This window comes from Cavia porcellus, unplaced genomic scaffold (assembly GCF_034190915.1).
Source record: "Cavia porcellus strain 051 isolate PalLab524CR breed Dunkin Hartley unplaced genomic scaffold, mCavPor4.1 scaffold_30, whole genome shotgun sequence".
Taxonomy (NCBI): domain Eukaryota; kingdom Metazoa; phylum Chordata; class Mammalia; order Rodentia; family Caviidae; genus Cavia; species Cavia porcellus.
The window spans coordinates 7,601,348-7,619,878 of record NW_026947513.1 but is presented as its reverse complement, the minus strand read 5'-3'; the positions used below and the strand labels follow the sequence as shown (position 1 = coordinate 7,619,878).

Sequence of the window (18,531 nt, the reverse complement as noted above, 5' to 3'; positions counted from 1 at the left end):
ACCCCACACCATCTCTATCCACTCACCAATGGACTGGCACTTGGGTTGTTTCCAAGATCTGCTTTGTTGTTTCTAGACAGGGTCTCACTACGTTTTCCAGGTTGGACTTCAGCTCACCGTGAATCCAAGTTGGCCTCAAACCTTAGCTTCCTGAGTGCTGGGATCGCAGGTGAGCCCCACATGGCTGGGTGAACCCAGGCAAGTGCTGGGTACCACTGAGCTATTTCTCTATTTTTTCTCTATTTCCTGGTACTGAGGATTGGACCCAGGGCCTCTGCACTGAGCTACACCCCCAGCCAGTTTTTATTTATTCTGAAATAGGATCTCATTGTCACTGAGCTGGGCTGGGATTTGCAATCTTCCTGCCTCAGCATCCCAAGTAGTTTGGACTCCGTCCTGCTTGTTGGTGATTCCTTTGTTGTGCAGGGAACCGGCAGGGAGCAGGAGAGACAGCATCGGTGGGACCCTGCTTTCGGACATCTTCATTGGTTTTCAGAGTGACTACCTGCAAGATCGGTCCTCCTAATCAGCTTTCTCCACCTGTCCATTCATCTGGCCCACACCAGGGTCAGTCATTCATCTGCCAATCTTCTGAACCTTAGAGCCCACCCCTCCATCCCAGCAGTCAGCCTCCAGCCCTGGCTGCTTCCTTTCCTTCTCCTAGGCCTGCTCTTCCCTGTGATCCTGGCACTCTCAAGGCTGCGGCAGGAGGAACTCCAGAAGTTCAAGGCCAGCCAGCACTACATAGTGAGACCCTGTCTCAAAAAAACCAAAAAGAAAAAACCAAATGTCTTTCTCACTACTGTTTTTTTGTTTGTTTTTGTTTTTTATTTAAGACAGGGTCTAAATCTGTAGTTCAAGCCAAACTTGAACTCACTATGGAGCCCAGCCTGGCCTCATCACAGGGTTCTCCTGCCTCAGCCTCCAAAGGGCTGGGGTATCCTGTTTATAATAAATTTACAAAGGACTTTCATTTTCTTTTGCCCTGAGCCCTGGTCCTGCCTGGAGCAACAGAGGAGGGTCAGGCAGGCTTAGTTCTGCCCTCTTCTCTCCCTTGAGGGGAAGGCAGTGCCCCTGCAAGCGCCTGTCCTCTCAGGCTGGGTCCCTCCACAGCCATTGACTACATTGTCTTAAAAGTGCATAGTCATTGGGACTGAGTAGGACACACAGCATCTGACAGAGCCCCTCATCAGGAGCTGAACTGGGTCCTTGTGTACATTTGTTGGGAAATAAAGCCTGAGTCGGGAGGCGATGGCTTTCACAATATCCCTGTGCTTGCTCAGTGCCCTTTGGAGGCCAAAGACTAGGAATCTCCTCCAGGCAGAAAAATCTACTTCAGCCTGAACCCTGTGGGATTCGATGGTGTACGCCTGGAATCCCAGTGCTCAGAAGGCTGAGGCAGGATTCGCCATGAACCACACAGTGAGACTCTGTCTTTAAAAACAAAAACAAAAACTTGAACTCTGCCTGGTACTTCACCCCAGGAAGCAGGAGTCATTTGGCCACTCCAAGTCAGAGGATGAAGGAAGCCGGAGAGGCTGCCCGGGAGACCAGGGCCATGGATTGCAGCCGGACACCAAGGCCAGACGAGTCCCCAGGGCTTCATCTCTCAGGCTCCTACACCTCTGGGTGCCCAGAAGAAGGAGCCCTGAGGTGCAGAGCAGTCCTACTGCAGACAGCTAAGTCAGGCAGAAACAGCGCAGGCCGTCGCACAAAGCAGGGACCCAGGAGTCCGTGCAGAGCATGTGGGTGCGTCACAGCTGTGGCCGGAGACGCATCTGAAGACTGCAGTCACAATGGCCAGATTACACACTGCCCAAGGGGGGACTGGAAGCTGGAGACGAGGACTGCCCTTGTGAGATTTTCCCTAGAAATAACCACTGTCATAGAGCGTGGCCATCTTCTCACAGCGAGACCAAAAGCAGGACTCCAGGTTGCCCACCGAGGGTGATGACGTCAGCCACAGGCCCGCGTCACTATTGGCTCAATGTGACGTAAGCGACGCTCCTTGCCATCTTATTGGTTGATGATAGCTGTGGCCCGGGTTGTACCTGCCCCTTCCGACTTTGCTCTGTAACACTTCCTCAGAGAAGTGGGCGCGTGGGCGCGTGGGGCGCCCCTTGGGGACCCCTCCTGTCCCTCAGGAGCTGCTCCCATTCTCCGTTCCCGTCTTAACCTTGTCGTTCGTTAGATCGCAGGGCCATGTCTGCCACCATCGGGCTGACCGACCCCTGCCTGCTGCCCACTGCACGCGGCGGGACGCAGGGCTGCCACGCGCGACACTGAGTGATGGCCAGAAGAGATGCGGGACGGACCCACAGTCCCCCGGCGTCAGGACACGCCCATCGGTGTCCACCCTGGGAACGCTGACCCCGCGCAGCCCATCCAGACTCCCTGAGCCGATGGGCCCGGCCCCAGACCAGCAGGCCCGGCCCTTCCGCCAGGCCACCCACCGGCTGCCCTCGCAGGCCTGTGAAAGCGGCCTCTCCCACATCCCGGTGTCACCCAACCCCGCGCCGCTGACTAACAAGCGTTTCCTCCTGTCACTGGCCCTCTCACAGCTGCTGCTGGGAGCCGGACTCTCACCCAAAGAGACACAGGCCGAGGCTGCTTACTCCGGTCACTTCCTGCTTTTCCACGTGGCAGGTCGGGGCAGAGGTGGCATCTGACATTCTGTCGTTGAGGCCAGCCAAGCTGTACTCTCACCCCAGGCCCAGGTATGGGTTGCCTTCTGATTGCTGGGCGTTTGTTTTTCTTTTTTTCTTTTGGAGATGGTCTGGCTATACAGTTCAAGCTGGCCTTGAACTCACTTTGTAACCCAGTCCGTTCTCAAACCCCACCCCCAGAGATCCTCCTGCCTCAGCCTCCCAAGTGCTGAGATCACAGGCCTGCCACCACCACGCCCAGCTGTTTGTTTGGTCTCTGAGACAGGGTCTCACCTGTAGTTCAGGATGGTCTTAAACTCACTATGTAACACAGGCTGGCCTGGAACTCACAGCAATCTTCCTGTCTCAGCCTCTTGAGAGCAGGGATTACAGACTTGTGCCACCGTATCTGGCTTCCTTTACCAGTTTAACCCCTTCTTCCTCCCCCAAGGACCTCCCCTTGCAGCCTCTGTGTGTGTGCGCTGGCCTCTGTATCTTGGATACCCAACGGCCACCCACCCATCAGGAGTTCGCAGGCACCCTGCTTTGGTGTCCCAGGAGCGCTCGCAGATCTACCCATGCTCACAGGTGCTTGCCTGCACTCTTGTCCCGAACAGCTGGTGAGTGCTCGAACATCCCTGTGGGGATGGAGCTGGTCCTGCCTCTACAGATGCACAGACTTCCACTTTCTGGGCTCTGCTGGGGGCGGTGTTTCAGGACACAGGCAGAGTGGGAATGGGGAACCCGAGTGACCAAGGGACCTACATCTCCAGCTTGAAACAGGGCTGGGGCTGGATGTGGCGGCCCACGCTTGCCTCTCATTCCAGCACTAGGAGGCTGAGACAGCAAGATCTTTTTGTGTTTGAGGCTGGTCTAGGCTACTGGATGAGTTCTAGCTCAGTCTGAACTACACAGAAAAATTCTGTCTTAAAAGATGAAAACCAAAGCAAACCAGCATCCAGGCCAAGTTTGTCCCATGGCTGGAGCAGCGTCACAGAGTTGTGCTCCAGTGGCCCCATTTGGACACAAGCAGAGGCCACTTCAGATGAGACCACTCAGGAAGTGACCGTGCAGACAGGGGCGCCTGAGTCCCGGGTCCTGGGAGGTCCTGTACACTTCCTGCAAGGACACAAGGGCCACTCGGTCACCCGGGCCGCAGGCCACGTGGAGCCGGCTGCAGCTCCCCACATAGTCCACTGCCTGGCCTTCATTTGGGCCACTGGGCCGCTCAGGTCACGGAGTGTGCAACTGTGTGGGTGCAGACCCCTTGGCGGGTTCAATTCCAGCTGCTGGGTTCCCCTGAAACCACTGCGGGGCTGCAGCAGGGAGAGTGGCTCTGGGGTCACCTGCAGCCCCTGCCCCACACAATGCTGCCCTGTACCCCGTGTCCTGAAACCAAGTACAAAGAAAAGGTGGGGCAGGACAGCCTTGTGCGCCTTTCCCAGGTGGCAGCAGAGCCCATATTGCCTAGAGGAAGCCACCCCTCCACCCACCCCCCTGCTTGTAGCCCACACACACTTTCAGATTGTGTCGTTTTGAGACAGAGTCACGCTGTGAAGTTAGAGCTGTCTTGGACTATGTAGCACAGGCTGGGGATCCTCTTGCCTCAGCCTCCTAGGAGGGCTATGATCATAGATGTGGGCCACCACGCCCTACTGGGCCCACACATTTGAGCAAAGTATCATCCTTGACTTCAGAGGTGACGTGGGCCAGGCCCAACTGTGTTCAGAGGCAGTCGCTCTGGCAAGAGGTGAATCAGACGTTGGCTGGAATTTCAGCTGCTTGCTTGCTTGGTGAACTGGATCCTGGCAGGATGTGAGCTGACTCTTAGGAATTACCCTGGGGATTGATTAAAGTTGGACCTTCACGCTGACTTGTCACCAGCCCTTTATTAGTAGTATTTTATTTTATTTTTTATTTTAAAATCAGAGTTTCAGTCACTCTGGGTTCCCAATTCAGTCCCAATCTGGGTTCAAGGATTTCAGATCCTTGTGTCTCAGCCCCTTGAGAGCTGGGGATGACACCCACCCACCCACCTCAGGAGTCCTCACCTGAGTTTGAGGGTGATAGAGAAGACTGGATTGCTGAGTGATGCAAAGAAACCGAGATCTCGAGATTTCGGTTCCTTATTAATACGTTTGCTCATTTCTTTTGCCTAAGCTACTTTGAGTTAGGCTTTCTGCATTTGCAAGACAGGAAGTCTTGAACAGCACTCTTGTGGGCAGCTGTGAAGACTATTTCTTTTCCTTCTCGTTTTTTAAAAAGTGTTTGTCTGTTTTTTGAGACAGGATCTCACTGTGCAGTTCAGGCTGCGCTCACACCCCAGCGGTTTCCCCTCCGCCGTCTCCGGTGTGCACCATCCACAGTGGCTTTGGATTTGGTTCTCTGAGACAGCGTCTCGAAATGTGGCCCAGGCTGGCCTTGAGCTTACAGTGGTCCTCCTGCCTCAGCCTCCAGGGTGCTGGGATTGCAGGCCCGTGTCACCACGCCTGGCTCCTTCTCTGCTCTTGTTCTGATTCAGTGTTTTCTTTATCTAATGCTTCTGTTTTATATAATCCTAAAGCATCTGAAAGATATGTGATATCAGAAAAGATGAAAATGATGGTGATGGCAGGAAAGGTGGCAGTGTACTAGCCGTCTTGATTTAAAGTGCTGCTGCCTGGCAAGAATTAGAATCAGAGCAGAAGTGGGCAGTGGGCAAGGGCAGTGTAAGGAAAACCCAGCTTTGTGACCAGGCATAGGGCACACGCCCGTAATCCCAGAACTCGGGAGGCTGAGGCAGGGGATTCTGCAGGCTTGAGGTAGCCTGAACAACAGAGTGAGACCCGGTGTCATCACAAACAAGAAACCCAGCTCTGAACTGTATCTCTGGGGTGACAGGGCCTTCCTCTCAGATAAGTGGCATAGTAAAATGCATACCGTGATCAGCTGAGTTTGGTAGTGTGTGCCTGTAATTCCAGTGGGCTGACTCGAGAGGACGAAGGTTTGTGTCCAGCCTGGGCCACTTAGCAACTTAGTGAGACCCTGTCTCAAAATAATAAAAAACTTTAAAAGGCTGGGGATGTGACTCAGTGCGAGCGCCCAGGTTCAATCCCCCGATGGCAAAATAATAACAGAAGAGACCTCCTCTTTTTTCTCTTTCTTTCTTTCTCTCTGTCTCTCAGTTTCTTTCTTCCTCTCTCTGTTTCTCTTTCTCTCTCTCTATAGAGTCTCCCTATGCAGCCTAGACTAGCTTTGAATTCATGGTAATCCTCCTGCCTCAGCCTCCAGCAACCCAAGATTACAGGTACGCACCTCTATTTCTGGCAGGAGGAAGTTACTTAAATTCCTACAAGAAGCCTCTCTGGGAGGTGACGATTACAGTTGCTATTTGTGCCCTGGTGAGGGGCTCTTTCCTTTTCTTCTGAAGAATGAGAGCCGGGAGCAGTCTGGATGTATAAACGCCTGCAGGTGTAGAGGAAGCAAGCAGTGTCTAACCGAGTCTCCCACCTCACCCCGTCACAGACATCTTCCCATGTCACACAGGGTACGAGTGTGAATTTCGAGTTTCTTCGTCCCTTCTCATGCCTGGAATGAACAGTATGCAAGCCCTGCACCTACACGCAACGTGAGTTCCCTTTTGCTTGTTAGTGACTTTTGAACCATACAGTGTTGAATTTGTTCAGTAACATTTGACTTTCAGAGCTGTGCCCTCATGACTGTAAAGAAGCAACTCAAAGGTCGACCTTCCAGGAGAAAAAGAAAACAGCCTTTTTTACTGAGAGCCTAAAATTTTCTAGTCCTATAAGTAATTTTGCATAAAATGACTTTTCTCGGCTGTTGCAGGTAGGCATGGTGGCGCATGCCTGTCATCCAGTACTCAGGAGGCTGAGGCAGGAGTATCATCATGAGTTCAAGGCCAGCGTGAACTATATAGTGAGACCCCATCTCAAAAAGAAAAAAAAGAAAGAAAGAAAGAAAAAGAAACCCAACTATTGCAATGTGGTGGAATACTGTAAGCCGTAGTAGCAGATAGCATGTCCCCTGAATAAGCCAGGATACAAAGCTGTAAATAGTCTGATCCAAAATATGATAGAAACCTAGATTCAGCGACAGAGAGAAAGGTGTGTGCTGGTGGCTTAAGTCCCTAGGCCTGAGCTGCAGTCACAGTGCATGGTACGGTTTTGGATTTCCTGCTTTTTCATATTTCTCCATTTTCCACAGTCAGCCCGAGTCATTTCTGCAGCTGCAGAAACACAGAAGAGGAGTTATGAAACTCTGAGGCCCAAGTGGGAGTCAGCAGGGCTCGCTCGGGGCTCACGCAGCTTGGGAGGTGTAGGTAGGGTGAGGTAGACCAGCAGCCCTCAGGAAGGTAACAGGTGCCCACCCACAGGGCCCAGGGGCTGTGGCAGCTGAGGACGTTTGCTGGCTGTACGCAGGCTGCCAAGTGCTGTCACACAGCCCCAGGCCTGGTCATCGCGTTCTCAGATGCTGGACATGTTATCCTCCCCCACCCACTCCTTGGGCCATGCAGGATCCATGTTCCAGGTGGCTCTCGGGTGGCCTCCAAGGTAAATATGGGCTCTCTTCGGTGACCTGCTTCTCCAACTTCTGATTTTTTTCTGCTGAACTGCAGGTTTTAATTGCTGGGTTCTTCCTCAATCCCCCAGCCTCTCTCTATTATCCTCTTCCAACCTCAGTACCTGAGTCAACCGTTCTCCAACAGCCGGGCGTGATGGCGGGTGCCTTAATCCCAGCCTTCAGGAGGTTGAAGCAGGAGTTACTACAAGTTCAAGGTTAGCCTGGGCTACAGAGTGAGAGCCTGTCTTGAACACACACAGGCACACAAACACCCATGCAATTGGCCCTGGAGCCCTGGAGACTTGCACCTCTGTGAGCAGGGCACTGCCACAGAAGCCATGGACCACAGGACATGGATTGGGCAACCCTGACTCTGAGCTCTGGGGAAAGGAAATAACTCTGAGCTGCATGGGTGTAAAAGATTTTTGTTTGTTTGGTCGATTGGTTGGTCTCACTATGTAGCTCAGGCTGGCTGCAAACTCATGGGATTCTCCTGCCTCAGCCTCCTAACTTCTGGGATGACAGGCATGTGCCCCGCACCCAGTTTGTTAAATATTTTTCCTGGATGCAGAGGCTTGGGGGCAATGGTGAGGTGCTGGACATGTGCTTCCTTCTGGCTCCGTCTTGTAGCAGGACATCCACACCACCGAATGTGTCCTCTGTGTGGACCTCAGCCTCCCCTGCCCCGCATCCTGGAACCTCTTGTATCTGCAGACGCCCTGCCCTGCCCCCTGCTACCACCAGCACTGCAACGCCCACCGGCCTTCTGTGTGGTCTCCAGCCTTCCCCTCACCAGTGCCCTTCACTGTCAGTGCCAGGCTCCTCAGTGTCTCCCTCTGCACCGGCAGCTCCAGGCCCTCCCTGCTCCCAGCCTCGCAGGCCCCCCCCCACCCCTGGGTCCTCCCCTTGAGCTCCCTTGGGGCCTCCCCTTCCGCCTGGACCCCTCAAACAGTGCATTACCATGGCCTTCAAGTGAGTGGAAAGCTTCCACTGGCTCACACCCTGCCTCTGAGATCATCGACACCTGCCTCCTCTCAGTCAGGGCCTTTTTGTTCTGAGACAGGGTCTCACCGTGTAACCCGGGCTGGTCTTGAACCCACCGTCTAGCCAGGGCCACCTCCGAGGTGAAGGAACTCAAATAGACCCTCCTGCCTCAGCCTCCGAGGCGGTGGTATTATCCCCAGCAAGTCACTGCCTCCAGCTGCATTTCAAAGTCCAGTTTAGGCCCCTGCCCCCTTTGCACCTGTTGTTGGCCACACTTCTCAGGAATTTTATACATAACTGGCTTGAGTAGCCTGTTTCCGGACAGACACCTTTCCGTGTTCAAATTCCGGGCACCCTGTTTCTAGCTGTGCCAGGAGGAAGAGAAACCGGTTCGCCCACTAGAGTAGAGGCGTTCACAGGAAAGCAGTTTAGGACACTGTGTCTGTCCATCTCGGGCAATGCTAGCAGAGGAGCCTGAAATTTGACCTGGCGGCCACAAGTCACACTACCAACACCCCAAATCAGGCCAGACTCCCTCACCTTGAATACCCTCTCTGGCTTGTGTCACACTGCAGTTTGGTTTGGTTTTTTGAGACAAGGTCTTGCTATGTGGTTTACACTGGCCTTTAACTCACTGTGTAGCCCAGGCTGGCCTCGTGCTTGTGGTGATCCTCCTGCCTCAGCCTCCCAAGGGTGGGATTACAGGCATGTGCCACATACCTGGGAATCTTCTTGTTTTGAGACAGGATTTCCCTAAATCACTAAACTTCCCAGGGTGGGCTTAAATTTGTTATCCTCCTGCCTCGGCCTCCCAGAGAGTGGAGATTATAGACAGGACCAGGCTCCTTGCCACATCAGGAGGGGCTGGCGGTTCCTTCAGTAGAGACTGTTCCCTGGTCAGCCCTCTCCACCATGTCGCATCCTTCTGGCCAGGTGGCCAGCTCAAGAGATGAACTTGTCTGTCCCCAAAACAGTGGGAGCAGGCAGTGCCCAGGTGATGCGGGAAGCTGCCCAGCAGCAAGGGTCAGGCCCCGTGAGCACCCCTTCAGCAACCCGGAGCCCCAGCTCCCATGACTCAAGGAGCCTAGCGGACTGGGGAGACCCAGCTCTCTGGAGCTGCTGGCGGCTCCTGCCTGCTCCTGGCCCTGGGAAGCAGCTTTGTCCTGCTGTCGACCAGACCAACATAGACATTGGGCCCGCGCTCCCTGGGGCCAAGCCAGGCACCACCTCACTGTCCTAGGCATGGGTCCAGCCCCAGGCCTTCTGCAGTCCTTCCCCGCTTCCCTCTGGGCCAGGCCTGCCTATTCCACATCCCAGGACACGGCTGTGGTGGGCAGGGATTGCTCTGTGTCCTTAAGATCCTTTCCTGCAAAATAAGGAAGGGACTGTGGCCGGTAACCGCCGCCCTTTTCTACAGCGGCCCGGGTAGGTGCGGGGGCAGGTGCAGTGTGTGGTCAAGGTCTATGAGGGTTTCTGGAACTGGTCCTGGCTCTGCCTCCACAGAGAGGAGCATCAGGCAGGATGGGCGTGGTGCTGCATATGTGCGCTCCCAAGTCTTGGGAGGCTGAGGCAGGAGGTTCACCAGGAGTTTAAGGCCAGCCTGGACTACATGATGGGAGCCTTAAAAAGAAGAAACAAAGAAAAATAACAGAAAAAAAAATAGGCCACATGACAAGGTTATTTCAGACAAACTGTGAAGAATATGAGAGTTGAAGGAGGTGGACGTTGTGACACACACTGTAAACCCAGCCAGCCCTTGTGAGGCTGAGGCTCGAGGATCAGACAAGCAAGCCCAGGAGTCAGAGAGCAGCCTGGGTAACACAGCGAGGACCCAAGAGCCCATCTCAATCAACAAGCAAAGAGCCACTGCAAGGTGAGATGTAGCTCACTGGTACAGCACTTTCCTGGCACACTCAGGGTTCTGGGTTTGAGCCTCGGTGCTAGAAACAATTACAGGCTCTGCTCTCCGGGTATGAAGAAGGAATGAGGTGTGGTTGTGAACAATATTGGTACATTAAACATGTCCTAAAAATGTATCACACAGAGCCAGGCATGCTGGGGTAGAACTGTAATCCCTGCAATCTGAGAGGCTGAGGCAGGAGAATCACAAATTCTGTCCACGACTTACCAGCTTAGTGAGACCCTGTCTCAAAAACATTGAAACTGGCTGGGAGTGGAGCTCAGTGCAAAGGCCCTGGTTTCCGTTCCTGGAACTGGCAAAAAAAAAAAAATGTTTTTTTAACTTTAAGTCCTCTAAGGACTGTGTAATGAACAACTCCTCTGAACACAGCGTCTCTGGCAGGAGACCGGAAGCAGGGAGCTGGCCTTGGGTCAGGTGCCCCTGGTGGCCCAACCTCCCGCTGACATCCTGGCTTTCACATGATCTTGGAACTACGGTGGATCACGGAGGAGGTCAGACTTTGCAAGCGGATTAAAAACTGACCTCAGAGCGGTGGGAGGTGGAGCGGCCAAGGGAGGCTGGGCTGAGCACAGTGACTGTCCATTTGGACAGAGTGCAGGCGCCGGCTCCCCGTGTCCCCACAAGGGACCCGCTGCAAGGGGAGGACAGGTGAGCAGTTGGGAGGTGCTGACAGCCACTCAGTCACGAGGGCCTTAACAAGGCAAAGTGCAGATTCCAGGGCCGGGAAAGAAGCGGGACTTTCCGGACTAGAAGGGCCTGCGGAGCTTACACAGAGGCCTGTGGCCACCGCAGAGGGACAGGTGCCAAGGACAGACTGTGGCTTCCCCCTCCTGGGGGGAAGGGGACTTCCTGCAGGAACGGCCTCCAGCTGGGAGCCACAGCCAGAGCAGACTCTGGACAGGAGGCTTTGGATTCTAAATAACGTCAGGGAGCCACCATTACCATGCGTGGCTCAAACTCCCCAGAAACGACTCCACTCCTGAAGCCGTAGCCTTGGTTCGGAGTTCATGAATTCCAAAAGGGACCAGAGGCCAGCGACCTAGCACCCAAGGCGGTTGACCATGCACAAAAGCTGCTGAGTCCTTAGCCTGCACAAAGCAACAGTGGGTGACTGGAGAGGGGACCACAGTGACAGTGTGAACTAATGGGAATTTTGCCACAGGACAAATCAAAGAAAGTTCAATTTAGTATGCTGGCAGACAAATTTAGAACACACACACACACACACACACACACACACACTCAAGCCTTAGGGGGACTGAAGCAAAAATGTAAGTATAAACCAGGCGTGGAGAACTCTAGGAGGCTGAGGCAGGAGGACTTCTGCTAATTCAAGGCCAGGCTGGGCTACACAGTTCAAGGATAGCCTGAACTACATAGCAAGACTTTATCTCAAAAAACCAAACAAGACTGTGGGTTTTGAGATCAAGGAGAAGAGGAGGAGACTAGGAAGAGGGGTCTTGGGGTAGACAGAAAGTCACCTACTCGTGGAATCTGTCTGAGTTTCCCCACTCAGGGCAACAAAATAAATATCAACAGCTCCATGTGTTCACCGCTGCCATTGGGCACATGGCAGCCACAGAAGAATGTGGGCCATGCTGGGGCCAGCTCTGCTAAGGCCGAGGCTGGGAGTCAGATGGGGTGGCCTTGGCCTTGGGGTGTGGGTCCAGACCTGGACTGGAGGAGCCCAAATCTAAGCAGTGCAGACCCAGAGTGCAGCATGGGTTCTGCCGGCCAGAGGCGAGGTGGAGAAGAGAAAGAGCAAGAGAGAGACCACCGAGACAGAGACAGAGAGACAGAGACAGAGACAGACAGACAGAGAAGGACAGAAAGAGAGAAACGGTACAAAGAGAGGGAGAGAGAGACATCGAGAGACCAAAACAGAGAGAAACAGAGACGGAGAAAGAAACAGAGACACAGAAAGAGACAGACAGACATTGAGGAGAAACAGAGACAGAGAGAGCTGCACACACACAGCACTGTGGACCATGCAGGGGAGCGGGGGTCCTGACTACAGAAAAGCGGGGCTCCATGGCCACAGGTGGGGTACAGGAGCAATCTGGGGAAAGCCGGGTCAGAATGGGTTGGAAAAAGTATGGACATTTGCATAAAAATATACTGCTCCTGAAGATTTGTCATTCCTGGCCGAAAGGTGATCAATAAGTGATAATTGCATCTTACTCCGGAAACAGTGGCATCATCCAGACAGCAAATTAAGAAACGCTGGCCAGCCGTGGTGCCACACACCTGCCACACCATGTAGGCAGCTTGGATGGCATGGTTCAAGGGCAGGTCTGAATTATGTAGTGAGACCCTGTGTCAGAGAGACAGACAGACAGAGACAGAGAGAGAAGGAGAGAGAGAGAGAGAGGGAGACAAAAGGAGGGAGGAAGGGAGGGGTGCTGGCAAGGCTTTGGGGGGAAAGGACCCTTCTACACTGTTGATGGAAGCATAAACTGGTACAACCACTAAGGGAATCAGTGCGGAGATTCCTCAAAAGTAGAAATTTCATTCTGCCCAGCTCTTCAGCTTCCAGGTATCTTCCTGAAAGAGTTAAAGTCATCCTATTACAGTGACTCTATGGATACCGTGCTTACAGCTGTGTCATTCGTAACCCTAAATCTCAGCAGCAGTGAGTGGGTGAAGCCAGTGCAGGCCGTGCAAGGGGGGAGCTGTACCGGCCACCCGTACGGGTCATTGGTAGGAAAGCGGATGCACCCCGAGATCATAACGTTACATGGAATGCATCAGATATGCAGCTTAACTATCCCGCGTTTCTCCAATATGAGGACCCAAATTATAAGAGCAAAACAAAAGGCAAGTAACATGAAACCAGGGGAGAGATCTTTTGTAGCAGCGAAAGGGACTAAGCCGTGAAGGCAGAGAGGAAAACGTGTTACGCACGTGTGCCAGTCTCCCTCGGGGAATATAATATTTTTTTAACAGCAGCAAAGTTTTATTAAAGGTAGGAAAAGAGACAGGCTCCGCAAAGCGAGTTTGGGCCAAGTGCACCCTGCAGCGGAGAGCGGCCCCACGCAGGGGACCACAGTGGCCACGCAGCGCCATCTCCCCGCGCTGCGCCTGCACCGGCAAGAGGACAGTTTCCAACACAGCAAGCCCTTCCGGCCGCTCTGCTCTGCTCTTTTCGGGCAGCTGGCTTGGTAACTGCAGCTGACCTTCTTTCATGGTTCCTAGCAACTCGGGCTGTTTGGATTGACGGAAAGAACCGAATCCTGGACTCCAGAGTTGAGTTAAAAGTTATCCACCCGGGGCTGGAGAATGCCGGCACAGGCCTGGAGACCATTCGGATGCAGATGCATTTGTGTGCTGGTGCGCCCCGAGGCTGGGCTCCATCAGCTCGGCCAGGACTGCACTCTGGCACATATTGCATTCTTGAACTCAGACAGCAGCCTGCCCAGGCCTGCGGGCCTGGGGTTTTCGTGAACATGGTGAGTTACTGGTGTGAGGGTCCATCCACTGGGAAAGCCTCAGTTTATGGCACCTTCTGTTTCCCAGGGAGCCCAACCTACTTCATATCAATTACCTCATCTATCTGCAAAACTCCTGTCTGAGATTTGGAATTATTGTTTTTCTTTCTTGACAATGGGTCTGTGGGCAGGTGACAGATGTGCTGATGTTAATGATGCCCAGGGCCAGCAGCGCAGTGGGGACAGGCAGGTCTGGGCTTCACCCCTGTGAGGAGCCCTGCAGCAGGGAGAGGAGCTGGAGGGGTTGGTCCAAGGGACCATCCTTCTGCATGCCCCTTGACACCCCCATCAGGGGCCTGGGGTGGTCTGTTCCTCGTACTGAGTCTGTATCTGGGGTAACACCATGGACCGGACCCCACATGTACCCCGTGCTCCTTTCACGAGGCTCAAGGCTCCATCCAGGAGCCTTGAGCCTGCTAGGCAAGCACACTACCTTGGGCTCCCCAGCTGGATGCCAGGACTCCCCTGGGAAAGAGCACCTCATCTTTCTCAAGGGGCACAAGCAGCTGGGGAGGACCACGCACATGGGAAGAACCCCCGTGGCCCCATGACACAAACCCAACATGAAGATTCAGGTTTCCAGGCTCCAGATGGGGCCTCAGCCCCCCCCCCCCCAGCTTTCTGGGTGCTTCTGCACTGTCTTGCGCTGCACACAGCCGGAGACCAGCTATCCTTGCTGGAGGGACAGGAGTTCTTGCTCTTTGTCATGCAACAGACCTAGTCAGATACTCCTGGGGCTGACCCTCAGTGGCTGTGGCTGAGGAGCCCAAGTGCGGTACAAACCATTCCCAAATTTATTTGTTTACAAAATATTTATTTACTTATTTGTGTATGTTGCAGCACTGGGGATTGAAACCAGGGCCTTCTCCCTAAGCCACATCGCTGGCCCTTTATTATCTTTTGAGACACGGTCTGTCTCTCAAAGACTCTAAATTGCCACAATCTGGACTCAAATGTGTGATGCTCCTGCCTCAGCCTCCTAGAGGACTGGATTGCAGGCCTGCACACCACGCCCAGGGCCTGTGCAGTGCGGTGGGTTTGAAAGCTCGCTGGAGGGCAGGGGCAGTCACAGCAGGGGTGTCGTGGGTGTCAGCCCCTCCTTGCCTTTGCTGTCTCCCCATCAGTTCTGCGCTCTTCCGTGCCACCTCCGCTCAGTTATTCTGTGCACCTCTCTTGGAACCCGGGCAAGGGTTGAAGGGGACGCAGGGTTACAGTCTGGAGGGAAAGAGAAGAAAAGTGACTACACCTTGCCGTGCAGTCGCCTAAGAGAGGAAGCTGAGGGGAGGGGAGCTCCTGAGCAGGCAAAGCCTTTTCTTGAGCCAGGCAAGGCGACCCACACCTGTAATTACAGACTCAGGAGGCTGAAGCAGGAGGATCACTGTGAGTTTGAGGGCACCCTGGGCTACATAGTGAGTTCAAGGCCAGCCTGGACCACGGAGAGATCAAGGTCTACCAGGTGGTCAAGGCAGTAACAAGAAATCCACTTCCTGCTTTGGGCAAGCCTTCCGGGCTAAGGCAGAGGTAGGACATGATCAGGGGCCCCGGGACACTCGAGACTGACCTGATGTGCCAACGAGTGCAAGTGGTGGCCACTAGGATTCTATACACACACCTTTCTGGTCCTTTGGCTAGTGTGGACTGGACTCGCAGGGGAACTATTTTAGAGTCATGCCCATCAGTAGGGAATGGGGGTAGCCCCAGAGCATGCTGACCTGCTGGCCAGGGAATTCAACCCATGCCCAGAAACAGCCAGGTGTAGGGTATTACTACTGTACCCTTGGCAAAGAAGAAACCAAGTCCGAGGGCTCACATCACTCTCCAAGTCACCAGCTAGGGGTGAGGATGCCGAGACTGGGTCCTGCTGTCGGCTACACAGAGCACAGCTAGGCCTCGTGCAGCCTGAAGCTCAGCACCTTCAGGGGCCGCTGACCTGCATGCTTGGAAAATAGGTTTTAAAATGACCTGTGCAGCCAGGCGTGTGGTGCACACCTGTAATCTCAGCATCTGGCCTCAGCCTGGCCTCAAACTCACAGTGATCCTCCTGCCTCAGCCTCCCAAGTGCTGGGACTGCAGGTGTGAGCCACCACACCCAGCCCAGACAGTTTAAACCCATGAGGGTTTTTACCTATTGATTTGCTAAAAAGGAGCTGAGAGCCCTGCCTTCTCAGAGCAGTGGTTTCAGCAGGAAATATAGTCACTTAACAGGTGACCATGGGACCAGGTAGGTGCCAAAGTTGTTTGTCCCCCTCCCACTCCCCTCTCAAGCAGAAAACTCACAATTCTAAGTTGCAAAATCCTGAAGGCCCAGAAGTGTTTGATCTTGGCTGAGAACAAATTTGAAGCCACCCCATGGAGTAGCAAACCATAAAACAATTAGCAACAACCTTGGAATGAACTGATTCCAGGGAGTAAAAAACGTGCTGGACAGGAGGCAGCAGTTATGGCCAGAAGGAGGGGAGGATGCCCGGAGCTGTCTGAAAGCTTGCACGGAACGGTGTCCTGGTAACCCACACACAGGAGAGGCACGGTTGGAGCCGGGTTCTCAGGAAGCAGCCCAGGAACTGGACCTCAGACCCAGAGGCTGCATCAGGGCAGCTGGGGTCCACACTTCGGGCCTCTCTGCAGGGGCAGAGTAGGGGTGAAGGCAGCAGGTTTAGAAGCCACAGCACCACCAGGGTTGTCTGGACCTTGGGCTGAAGCTACGCAGCCGCCTGAGGCTGCAGTTCTGCCTCAGTTTCCCCACCTGCCGCAGTTTCCCAGGGCAGCATTGGGACTCTCGGGACCCAAGGGAGCTGTGTGTGGGCATCTGGCCAGTGCTTTGGTTCATACCTCGAACCGAGAAGGACTCTTTCCTTTGGATTGCCCAAGACCAAACACTTGAGTGGAACCTGAAGAGAAGCTGAGACGTTGGAGGGGACTTGAGGTGTTCTGGCTCCAATCTGTCATAAGGTCCACTCTGAGTGACAAAGCAAATACATCTGTGTTTTGCAATATATGAGCCACAGACTTTCTTCAGACTTCAGTCTTTAAGAAAAGGTGTTGGAGATAAGTTCATCAGTTTCTATTTACTGTAACTCAATAATATAAAGTTTAACTAGCGAGTAATCCAAGTGGCTTTGGGAATGAACACTCGGAAGCCCTCACAGAGGGAAGAGTTCAGTTCTGGACAGGTGCTTCCGCGTGCGGAAGGCTCGTGCCCCCTCCAAGGTCACTTAAGGGCAGTTTGCAAGCCACTCATGAAAATCGACCTGACTCGAGGCGTGGGTGTTCTCTGGGAGCCCCCAGATTTGACCACAAATGGTGTGTCTGTTTCTAAACATAAACCTACCTTTAAAAGATTCAGATTTGCCATCAGCAAAGGTGTAACAAAACAAAAACCACACTGCTATACAGGCCGAAAAGAGGCTTCTCAAGAATTGTTGCTGGGGGGGCTGAGGATTTAGCTCAGCGGCATAAGCGCCTGCCTTGCAAGCAGGCAGTCGTGAGTTCGATCCCGGGTACCGATGAAAAGGAAAAAGACAAAAAAAAAAAAAAAAAAAAAACAAAGAAAAAGAACAGTTGCTAAGTGTAAACAGCTAGAAGCACTTTCCTGTGTGAAAGGGAGGCTTTCCCAGGAGATACCTTAAAGACAGCCCAAAGGCCTTATCTGCATGTGAGTGTGTTCGGTAAGTGCCTGCATATGTGTGTGTGCAAGGGTGTGGTCCTGGGGACTCGAATCCATGTGCACTGTAACGCTGAACTACATTACCAGCCCTTTTGGGTGTTTCTTTTCTGAGACAAGATCTCACGAAACTGCAGTCCTCCTGCCTCAGCCTCCTGAACAGCTGAGATTACAGGTGTGCCCCACTTCCCTGGGCTGAACACTCACCTCACCTTCGCACACCGAATGACAGGGCAGCAGAGCTAGGAGAGGCCGTGGAGACAGGGCAGGGAAGGAGGGACGGAGTCCTAAGAGGGGACGTCCTCTCCTTAGCCTGCACGGCGCGTCCTCCCTGCTGCTCCCCCTTGGCCTCACCCATCACGCGATTCCACTCACACCCCACACGTGTGGTCCTGACATCCATACAAGGAGCTCGCAGAGTACACTGATTTACAGGCTTTTGTTGGCTTTCCTGTCTCTGCAGGCTGATCAAACGCTCAGGGATGTGGACTCAATGCAGAGTTTCCTTGTTTCCTTTCCCCAAGAAATACACTGGCTCCCAGCCCCCCGGCCTCCCCCCGGGCCTCCGTGCAGCTCTCGGTGGGAACTGCAAAGACCAGGTTATTAAGCCCCCACAATCCCTTAAACATACCCCACCATGAGGATCGATCTGGCCAGATATGGACCTATTATCAAAGCCTGCAAAGGACTCCGCCTAGTAGATAATCATTACAATCCAGTCTCTGCCAAGTCACAGAGCAGAGAGGGAACCGGGCTCGGCTGCTGCCAGGAGAAACTGGATGCAGGAGGAATTCGCAGAGAACCTTAGAAAGGGTGGAAGTGATCAAAGGCAAAAGTGCCCCTACTGTGCCAGCAAACTGGGCATTCCAGGCTATTGTGGGTCACAGGGGGCTCCAGGTGGTACCAGGCAGCTTCTGCCTATGGTGTCAGAGCTCCGAAGTGTCCCTCAGGTGAGGCTCTAGGCTTCTGCGAAGTTGCCTAGATGAGATGGTCCCATGCTTGGCAAAATCTTTATCTCTGCACACCTTTTTTTTAACCCCCCCCCCCTTTTAAGGCAATCTCTCGCTATGTAATTTAGGTTGGCCTCAAACTCATGGCTTCTCCTGCCTTGGCCTCCCAAGTCCTGGGATTATAGGTATGTGCCCCCTCTTTGATGTTTTTTTAAATCAGAACTCAAAAGCTGTTTGGTGGCACACACCTGTAATCCCAGCACTTGGGAGGCTGAGGCAGGAGAATCTCTCTGAGTCTGAGGCCAGCCTGGGCTACATAGCA

General features: G+C 53.6%; 1 long non-coding RNA gene across 3 annotated transcripts; it reads left to right on the top strand.

Moving 5' to 3' along the window:
• The first annotated feature begins 1,923 nt into the window (after positions 1 to 1,923).
• LOC134474057 (uncharacterized) lies at positions 1,924 to 17,020 on the top strand. Of its 3 annotated transcripts, XR_010044642.1 has the most exons (4): positions 1,924 to 2,717; positions 3,097 to 3,265; positions 4,343 to 6,252; positions 13,306 to 17,020. It is a non-coding gene; the product is annotated as an uncharacterized LOC134474057 (long non-coding RNA). The 3 variants fall into 3 exon arrangements; XR_010044643.1 differs by lacking the exon at positions 13,306 to 17,020 and having other exon boundaries at positions 6,171 to 6,865; XR_010044641.1 differs by lacking the exon at positions 13,306 to 17,020 and having other exon boundaries at positions 4,343 to 6,865.
• Positions 17,021 to 18,531: the final 1,511 nt, after the last annotated feature.